Source organism: Tamandua tetradactyla, chromosome 4 (genome assembly GCF_023851605.1).
Source record: "Tamandua tetradactyla isolate mTamTet1 chromosome 4, mTamTet1.pri, whole genome shotgun sequence".
NCBI classification, from domain to species: domain Eukaryota; kingdom Metazoa; phylum Chordata; class Mammalia; order Pilosa; family Myrmecophagidae; genus Tamandua; species Tamandua tetradactyla.
The window spans coordinates 135,148,434-135,158,863 of NC_135330.1; the positions used below are offsets into that span (position 1 = coordinate 135,148,434).

Consider the following 10,430-nt stretch of genomic DNA (forward strand, 5'->3'; position numbering starts at 1 on the left):
ATAATTTGCATATTTCACTTTTGGGAATACTTATGAGTGTTTCACTTATGTGAAAGTGGGTGGGAGACAGAAGTGGACTGGTTTCAGAACTCTTGCTCCGTTACATTGTCTGGTGTCAGATCCACCAGGGACTGTGTTGCCTACTCCGGGGAAATTTTTTTTAAATGATCTGTAAGTACTAGATAAGTACTTTTGCTCCCAAAAGGTATACAAAGGTAGGTAGAGAGCACTGAAAAGGGATAAAAGTAGACTTTGAAATATACATTGAGAAATGAATTCTATTATACTAAAATTATATAAAATGTGTTGCATATTAACATTTCCTTTAAATGAAATTAAATCTACCCCTGAGTCTCTAGCTTTCTGGCTTAGTAGAGAATTGATCTCAGTCATGACTGGGGATCCTATAAGCCCTCAGATTCAGGCAAAGAAAGCTGAGGTTCTTACACATATCTGAACACTTAAGACGATCCTTCTGATCTCTGGATAACATTCGTTGGTGACGTTTTCACAGATCCATAAAAACAGCGATGTTGTTATGTTTGTGCATAGAATTCCTGTTGGAGCATGCTATCTATATCCTAGCCTCCAAAGATGAACCATGAAGCAGTTCCTCTCTGAGGTTTTGCAAGCAACCCTTATCTCCCTTGAATAAAGAAACAACAATTTCCACAATGAACAGCTATGAAAGGCAGTTGTCATCACAAAAATTCCTTTGTTCTCTGCAACACAATCTCCTTGGAACAAGAAAATGTAAAGCTCAGGACAACCTTTCCAAAATGGGCTCAGGACAACCTTTCCAAAATGGAGTCCTTGATACGGCAAGGAAAAGCAAGGAGAATGAAGCCAGAAAAAAAGTACAAATTAATATCTCAGTTCACTTTTCGGCTAAAGTTAGAACATGCCACCAAACTACTACAAGGGTGGCAAGTTCAAGAAATAAGAACTGATAGAGTGTAAGTAAATTTTGGAGGAATAACATTAGATATACCCATGCAATTAAGAATCAGATATCTTTAATTCAATTCTAGTGCATCTGACAGTCCTAGGAAACCCATGCCAAAAGTTGAATACTTGCCCCTGATTTTATGGTTACTGCATACACTATTATACTACCAAAAAAATAAAAGAAGAAGTATTTGCATATATATTCAGGCTAGAGGGGATATTGTGGCTGCCAAAAACTTCAGTGGAATACATTTTGGATAATAAAACATGGCAATGGCATGTTAGTAGAGAAATTATTTATAGCTTAGAGCAAACAATAACAAAAAAACTTAAAGTTTTCAGAAACCTGATGGGTTGCCTGAATTCTTATTATTGGTTAAGCTAATTTTATAAAGTTTGAAATGGTATTTCCCATAACTTCTCTGAGGGAAAAACAAAAACAAAACTAATAGATGACAGCATTGGTATCAAGTTAAAGACTGGTATCATGGAGAACAAGAGGTCATGCAAGCATTGTTTGTGGTCTGTACTCAGGTTTCAATTCCCATCAGATAAAATTTGTTATATGCAAGATAAAACAAACCAAATAAAATTCTGAGGGGAAATAAAAAGTTGGAGGAAAACAAAACAAGTCAGATGATACTCTGTTAAGAGGCATTAAAAAATAATAAAAAAAAAAAACAGAAAAGAAGCAAAATGTAGATGCCAGCTTAATTATAAAAGGCACAAATAAAATAAAATAAGTGCTAAATGGGGTGGAAGAGGCACTAGGTATCAAAATAAATTTCTGTACTTTTTTGGATGTATACAAGCAATATTGTATTAGGAGAGTGTTACAGGGAAGCATAGAACATTATAAATATTTGAGTCCCATCCCTTGTCTCATCTTCTGAAGAGGAAGAAAATGTTCTGTTCTGGCAAATCACTTACCTTTCACCAAACAGGCTAATGATAGACTAGATTACATGTCAAAATATGAGAAAGAATGAGATGAGAAGAAGTGAAAAAGGAGAAATTCTATGCATGGAATATAAAGATGAGCAATAAAAGAAAGTCAAATGAGTGAGCTATTGTTTTAAAAATGCAACAGTGAAGACAGATGTGTAAAGAAAAAGTTATGGATGTTTTTGCTTTTTATTTTATTTTTTTCTTTTAATGGAATGCTGCTTAGGTCATATCTTGCAGAAACCTACAGTAAACTACTGCACTACTTGTCAAAACATTTAACGTTTGGTTTATACTTTCTTTAAATGTCACACAATGCTGGAATTGGCCTTAAGATGGCCCCAGTAAATCTGGATTGCATATGTGTCAAGAAAAATCTGTTTAGGCAAATGACATGCAGTAGAGAGAATGAGAATATCGCCTAGATAGGAAGATGGTAGCGGGGTATGAAGAAAGGCTGAGCCATTTCCATGGGATCAAAAGTGATCCTGTTTGCTGGAGCTTGCTCTGTCCTGAGTAACCTTAGATTTGTTTCCCCCCCACCTTATAATTTTTTTTTTACATGGGCAGTCTCTGGGAATCAAACCCGGGTCTCCAGTACAGCAGGCAAGAACTCTACCATTGAGCCACTGTTGCCCACCTGAGTAACTTTAGATTTGGATCCTAGGTAGCTATGCTTTATATTTCATGGTTCTTGATTCTAGCTTTCCTAGAGGAGTTTAAGGCCCAGATATGTGACTGTTTCCATTTTCAACATTTTACTATGTGTCCTGCTAATGTACTCATCTTAAGATGGACTCTACCTGGGAAACCAGAAAAAGCACCTAAAACAAACCATGGTTACTCATTTCATGTTGAAGAAGACTTTTGAAATTTTACATCATTCAAGACTACAGTAATCTATGGAATATGCCATGTGTATGTTTTAGTCTTCAGGTTGCTCAAGCAAATACCATGAAATGGATCAGTTTAAACAGTGGGCATTTATTTACTCACAGTGTGAGGCTGGGAGAAAGTACAAGTCAAGGTGATGCTTTCTTCCTGAAGACTATAAGGCTCTGAACAGCAGCAGAGACTGCTGGCAATCTTTGGTCTTTAGGTTGTAACATGGCAAGGCATAAAACAGCTTGACCTGGCTTTTCTTTCACTTCTGGGCTCCACTGAATTTCAGCTTCCTGCTTCCATGGCTTTTTCTCTCACTGTCAAATTGCATTTTGTTTATAAAGTACTCTAGAATTGGATTAAGGCCCATCCTGATTAGGCTGGGTCACTCCTTAACAGAAGTATACTCATCTAAAGGTCCTACTTACAAAGGGTAATCCATAATCACCGACAGGAATGGATTAGATTTAAGAATATGGTTTTCTGGGGTGCATACAATTTCAAACCACCAAATGCAGTATTTTCTAAAAGTGTTAAATATTTTACAGCTGTTTTGATCAAAATTAACCTTTATTATTGTGAGTGTTATTTTTTTCTTATCCACGATATGATAGTCAATGGTATAATCGTCAAATTTTTAAGAGAAAAAATTTTGCTAGGTTCTTATAAGATATACGATTCAATCCGCCTAAGTGATACTTACACTTGATAGGGCTGTAGAGGCAGAGAGGCAACAATAATGGGGTCACTTATGCTCAGCTTTAAAGAAAGAATACTTTCTGAATGACCAGGTAGAGTCTTTCATTTTTTCCTTTTCTTATATGAAAAGATTAGAGACATAAAATTATTTTGTGATCTGAAATTTAGTTCCATAAAAATCAATTAAAGTAGCTGTTTTATTCTAAAAGAAGAAGAAAGCTAGTATTTATTTTCAAGTCAGTTAATCTAATGTTCCATTTGCAAATAATTGAAATATATTTTAAACATATGCAAGACCATTTTAATATTATAAATAAGAGCCTATTTTGATAGCCAACATTTAAACAAAATGCTAATTTATGGATGAAAGAAAAATTGAATTGGCCTCCATAGTTCCTTTCAGCTAACAAGCAATGTCTTATTAATAAATGGCTAGTGTTCCTGAAAAAGTTTAAAATGGACCAATTGCCAATTCAAATAAAATAAAGCTTAAACTTACCTCAGATGGAGTGCTTATGGCATATCCATTTTTCTCTCTGCATACTTAAAAGTAGAATGTGCCTCTCTTTCCCTATATCATAGGCTCTTTTGTTATATTTCCCCCACTGGATCCATCCACAGCTGAATATTTCCCAACCTTCCAAGTATGGTTTCATAGAAACCCATTAGAAAGTAAATAAACCTTTATCTTACCTCACTCTAATGGAAATGCAAATATTTCTAACAGACATTGACTGCTTTAATTGCAACAATGTAGAATCTAAGGCATCTGTACTCTATATCCTATATGTCCTCTGGCTAGCAGGAATGGTTGTGTTTTTCTATATAGCCAATGCATTTTATCCAAACTAATTCTTTACAATGGATGGAAGGAGCTATTGGTGAGCGATGAGAAGGGATGTAAAAAGGGATAATTGGACAGAAAGAGCTGAATTGGTATAACTATGAAAGAAAAAAGGGTTGCAGGGAGAACTTACTTTTATGTAATTTTCAAATAATTGCAATTGACCTATAGGGCAGGGGGAAATGCAGCGCACCATTGATGAAACAGAAATTGACTAAATGAATTGATATTGATTAATAGTAGATACAAAAGCTCTTATGCATTTAACATAAAATATCTTTGTGCTGTGGGAAAACAGAATATACTGTTGGTAGGGTAATAAATATACAATATCATTTAGTGATAGTTCCCTTCATCAGCATACACTGTGATTTCAATTCTACTTCAATTCCTTAATTCCTCTCAATTCTACTGATTCAAAGATTTTTGCATCGGGGAAGAAGAATCTTGTTGCATGGAAGCCAGATTGTAGAAGACAACAGAAAGTATATTGATTTCTAATAAATTATTGAACTTGTGCATTATTAATTAAAATGGAAATTTTCATTATTAGGTGGTCTAGTACACAGATACAATTACACATGGAACACATGAAACATAAAATCATACTTAAAAATTTTTTTTTACTAAAAAATGATGGAAAGAAAAGAAAACAAATTATGAAGTGTTTCCCAATTAAAGTGTATCCTTCCTTACATGAGGGCTGGTAAGAGTTTAAGTAGGGGTCTTCATACATCTTAACAAAATTCCCATTTGGCTTCAACATATGTATCTAACAAGACAAAATTACCAAGATTTCCCCCAGACAGAACTGCAATCCTTATGCAGCTGCCTAGCTTTTCTAGCTGTTGATAAACGAGGGGCAGTATTGACACTTTACTGTAAAGAAGTCACATAGAGGTATTGATTAGTGTCAATGAACAAATGCTCAAAACAAATACAGATCACTAGTGCTCACTCTTGAAATCACTTGCATTTTGTACTGTAGTTCTTAAAGAATTAACAAAGAAACAAACAAAGAATTGAAAGAAAGGAAGGAAAGGTGGGATGGAAGGAGGGCTCAGGAGCCACTTTAATGTGTCTGGTAAGCCAATAAATTATTTTGAATCTTTGGTCATTTTTTGGTGCATAGTTAAAATACTATTTTTGACAAACTTGGCTAAAACATGTTTTAGGTTTATTATAATTATTTTTCCTCAATGAGTTATACTTAATGTGGTTTTGAATTTATAGATAAAACTTTCTTTGGCAATTGCTAATATTTTTAATTATCATAATTATTTTTTAATCAGGTATGTGCCTGAGCTCCCTCAGTTTTCAAAGGGATGATTTAACTTCAAATATCATATTTTTTGCATAGGGTTATATATTCATAACTTCTCTGTTATATTGCCTTATTTTTAATCACACAGCTTCTTGTTGAAAGATGAACAAATTTACAGCTTTGGAAAAATAAAGGCCTCTGTCTATAGAAAGATTGGAAAGCACAGGATAAGCTAATAATGGTTCATTTTAGTTTCTTATCAAATAGCATATGTTTTTAGATCACAAGTAATTCTCTTTCAAACATGTGCTCCTTTATATCTTTAATTTAGTGAAACTTTAGGAAAATATCTGTTATTCTTTATTTATTGTATGCAACTATTGGCCCTCTTCTTTTAGTTTATGATATAGATGGTTTTATGCCAAATACTCAGCTCAAGTTGCCATCAAGGTACATGGATAGTTAACAGATAAAAAAAACAAGCAAAACAAGCATCAGCACTTAATTTCTCTAGATATAAGAAAATGAATTTGATAACTGATCACAGTGATCATTTAGAATGTGTGTGTATATGTGGGACCTGACAGCCATAGAAACACTCTTCAAAGTATTTTTCCTATCGACTTTAGTCTGAGCTCAGCTCTATGCCCAAATCTAGCAGCAGAAAATGTCTTCAGAAACAAAACTGCCTTTGCAGTGCCTTGAACTTTCATTATTTTAATGAAAAATCTAAATCCTTTTTTTCTCACCTGCCAGTCTAGATGTCTAACAGAAAGTGAGAATTTATAGTAGCAGAAAAGTGGCAGAGCAAGCAATGAAAGTTGAGATTGAAGTAAATAGATTTCCCATACAAGATCTGGAGCTGTCAATGCTGTCAGCCCACACTCGTGATAAGCACACCATTTCAAACCTTTGGCAAGACTTTTCCTTGCCTTTTCCCAACATTGTTTAATCTCACAGTGCTTCATATATCTCACCCTGGTTGCAGAATTTGCAACAAGTCCACTGACTATTTCTACTCTGAAAATATTGGAGATAATATCCTAGCCATCAGAGAAAAGCCTGCTATTCTTGCCTCCAAGGAACCTTACATGGAGACTCCCTCAGGGTCTAATACATTTCCCATTTTAGTGTTCACTATAATGTTTAAAGTGTAGAAAGAGTTTATACAAAATCATATAGTTCAGTTTTGCCAGTAAAGGGATGAATTTTTTCATACTATTTTATTTACTTTAATTTGGCTCATGGCAGTACACTCAATTTTAAGGAAACTCTTTGCAGCTTATTCCTTCTAGTTCTTGAATACTAAAAATATCCCAGCCTCTTTAGAAGGTATAATCCATTGATTCTACCATGATTCTACTTTTGTGCCATCATTCATGCCTATAAGATACTCACTTCCCTTCTTTCCTAGCTTACATTTCATAGATTATTAGTATAATCACTCCCTTTGCAATACCCTAAATTACCTTGCGGGTCTCTCACACCATTTTACTGCTACTCTATACATTCAACCAAGTAGCTGAATATAGCTAAAGAAAAGGCACTTTAAATCTATGTTTGCTAACATGAAGTGGTCTTTCATTCTACCTGTCGGTTTTACCTTATTTTAATGCTGAGTCACTCTCCAATTCTTAGGCCTTCCCTTTCTCCTCAGATACCAAGCACCTCTTCTTCCCCCAAACATTCTAAATCATTGACTTTTTAATTTACTGGAATATAGAAACTATCTGTCTTTTATCACAAAGTCTGCCAACATTCTTGAACTAGTAGCCACATAATATACTTATAGTCCAAATGTATTGCCTAAACTCTCTTAAGCTATTCTATTTCCTTGCTTGTTGGTTCTCATACTTTCTAGTGTGTGTGTTTCTGTAGTTGCTCCTTTGTTTTTCATTAGAGCTTTTCTCTGCACTGCATAATATCCTTCATCTCATAATATGCCACTCTATCTCTCTCAAACAAAGCAAAACAAAATAAAACAAAATGCAAAAAAAAAAAAAAATCCTTAATTTCTATTACCCTTTTCTCTTCTCCCTTTTATAGAAAAGCATCCCATATGGTTTGAGCATAGTCATGGGTTCCATTTTTTTCTCTTTATCTTCTCTCAAACCACTCTTTTCACCATCAATGTAGGGCATATTCTTGTCAGCCCCACTGATGACTTTCATATTGTCAAGTTCAATGGTTTATTTTCACTCCTCACCTTATTCGATGTGAACAGAATTTGAGTTAATTTCTTTTTTTTTTTTTTGATAAATGGTATTCACCTGGCTGCTTGACCACAATTTTCCCTTTATTCACCTCCTATGCTCACTGGCAAATCTTTCTCACTTGGTTGGAATCTCATCTAATTCTTGTCCTCTAAATTGGAGCCAGGACTCAGCTCTTAAACCTTTTTTCCCCATTATCTACATTCACTCTCCATGTGATGACTGCACAACTTACAACCCTCCACAGGGTCCCAACCCTCAAAATCAGACTTGTCAGGCCTCCATGAATCTCAAACTTAACCCATCAAAAGAGAGTTATTATTTTCAAGCCCTTTCCTGAAGTTAATTATCCAGTTGTTTTACATGTCTTTTTAAGAGGCATTAATATTCTATATGCTTATGTCAAAAGGCATGCATTTTGTGTTAATTTTACCCATAGTAGACTCTGAGACTGCTTTGAATGAAAGAATTTGAGTACAAGAATCGTGTTTGGAAGGTGCAGCAATCTCTGGCAAGGGCATGAGGAAGTAAGAAAAGCTTAGAGAAGGCAGCTAATAAAATGTGGGTTTGAAAGCCAGCTACTCCAATGGGAAGATGGAACTTCATCTACAAAGAAACTTTGGGAAATAGAATGGAAGATATGTCTCAGATTTATAGCATATGAGGGAGGGAACTGAACATATTTGTGTCTGAGGTCCTCAAAAACATTGGGTGGGGATTGCTTCCAGCAGCAGGTAATTTTGCTTTGGAGAAGACTTCAGGCAAAGGCATAAGTTCTATGAATGGAATTCCTGAGGGAGCATGGAAAAGGGAAGGCTGGAGGGGACATGGCTGGAGTTCCAATAAGATCTAGCATCCTAGACTCTTCACACTCTTAACCCCCCATTCAATCATCAGTACCTTTGAAATATAACAAGAATCTGAATAATGATGGTGGAGGAGGGTTTGGAGGATGAAGAGAAAGGAGATCATTAAAGAATTATCAAGAAGAGTAGGAAAATGAATAGAATATGAAATATATTATGGATTCCAGGCATATCAAAAATCTACCTGAGGGTGAATGATTATTCTTTACACAACAGAATGATTATGTTAAACTAAGTCACATCATATCACTTCAGTTACATTTACCTACTGTGTCCCGCATGGTGCATCCAATCTCATCTTCACTTACTCTCCACCCTACTTTATTTGCCTTAGTTACACTAACCTTTTGATTTCCTTGAACATGACAGGAAAGTTTCCAACTTTGATATTTTGCTTTTTATTCTTCTGCATGAAAATATTTTATTCCTAATAATGGCCTGGCTTTCTTTTTCTATTTCTTCAAAGTGAGGCATTATGACCTCACAAAACAACATAGCATCTCCCACATTCCATATATTCATTATCCTACTTTATTTTCCTCCATAACATTTATCAAGGGCTGATTTACTTTATCTCACTTTCCCCTTTTGACAAAAGTTTTGTATGAGAAGAACGATTGGTAGGTTGACTATATACCCAGGGGGAGGGGGCTGGGGCAAATATGATTTTACCCTTACTCTCATTTTCCTGTGAGTGTGAATCCATTATTCATAGGACCTTTTGAAGACAGTATTTTTACTGGAGGTGCAGCCAATTGAATCAAGGTGGGTCTTAATCCCTATTACTGGAGGTTTGTAACAGAGAAAGTCACTGCCAAGAGCCAAAGCCCAGAAAAGAAGAGAAAAGAGTAGATATCGTCATGTGATGATGAATAAGTCAGGAACCCCAAAGAATGCCAATCAGCCAGAAGATACCCTGGGAGAAAGCAAAGCTTCTAGTTCTGAAACTGTGAGCCAATAATTTCCTGAGTTAAGCCAATACATTGCATGATGCTCTTAACCTGGAAACTAAAACAAGAATTTTTTTAGTTCATTGCCTTATCCTCAGTGCTAAGATCAGTGCCTGGCATTCATTTAATGTTTATTGTGGTGAATTGAGTGATAAAAAGATAGGCACACATTCTAATTTGCTAACTGCCAGAATGCAATATATCAGAAATGGAATGGCTTTTAAAAAGGGGAATTTAATCAGTTACTAATTTACAGTTCCAAGGCTGAGAAAATGCCCTAATTAAAACAAGTCTACAGAAATGTCCAATCTAAGGCATCCAGGGAAAGATACCTTAGTTCAAGAAGGCCGATGAAGTTCAGGGTTTCTCTCTCAAGTGAGAAGGCACATGGCAAACACGGTCAAGATTACTCTCTCATCTGGAAGGACACATGGCGAACACAGCATCATCTGCTAGCTTCTTCTCCTGGCTTCCTGTTTCATGAAGCTCCCCAGGAGACATTTTCCTTCTTTATCTCCAAAGGTCACTGGCTGGTGGACTCTCTGCTTTGTGGTGCTGCAGCATTCTCTGCTCTCTCTGAATCTCTCATTCTCCAAAATGTTTCCTCTTTTATAGGGCTTCAGTAAACCAATCAAGACCCACCCAAATGGATGGAAACATGCCTCCCCTAATCCAGTTTAATAACCACTCTTGATTGGGTAACATCTCCAGGGAGATGATCTAATTACATACAGTGTTGAATAGGGATTATTCTGCCTTTACGAAATGAGATTTTGATTAAAACATGGCTTTTCAAGGATACATACATCCTTTCAAACC

General features: G+C 35.5%; 1 long non-coding RNA gene across 1 annotated transcript in view; it reads right to left on the minus strand.

Moving 5' to 3' along the window:
- LOC143679367 (uncharacterized) overlaps positions 1-9,127 on the minus strand; it is a 28,129-nt gene extending 19,002 nt beyond the window's left edge. The window contains exons 1-2 of the long non-coding RNA XR_013173690.1: positions 9,006-9,127; positions 3,479-3,591 (exon numbers count right to left, since the gene is read on the minus strand). This is a non-coding gene — a long non-coding RNA (uncharacterized LOC143679367). The remainder of the gene's footprint in view (positions 1-3,478; positions 3,592-9,005) is intronic.
- Between the last annotated feature and the right edge of the window lie 1,303 nt (positions 9,128-10,430).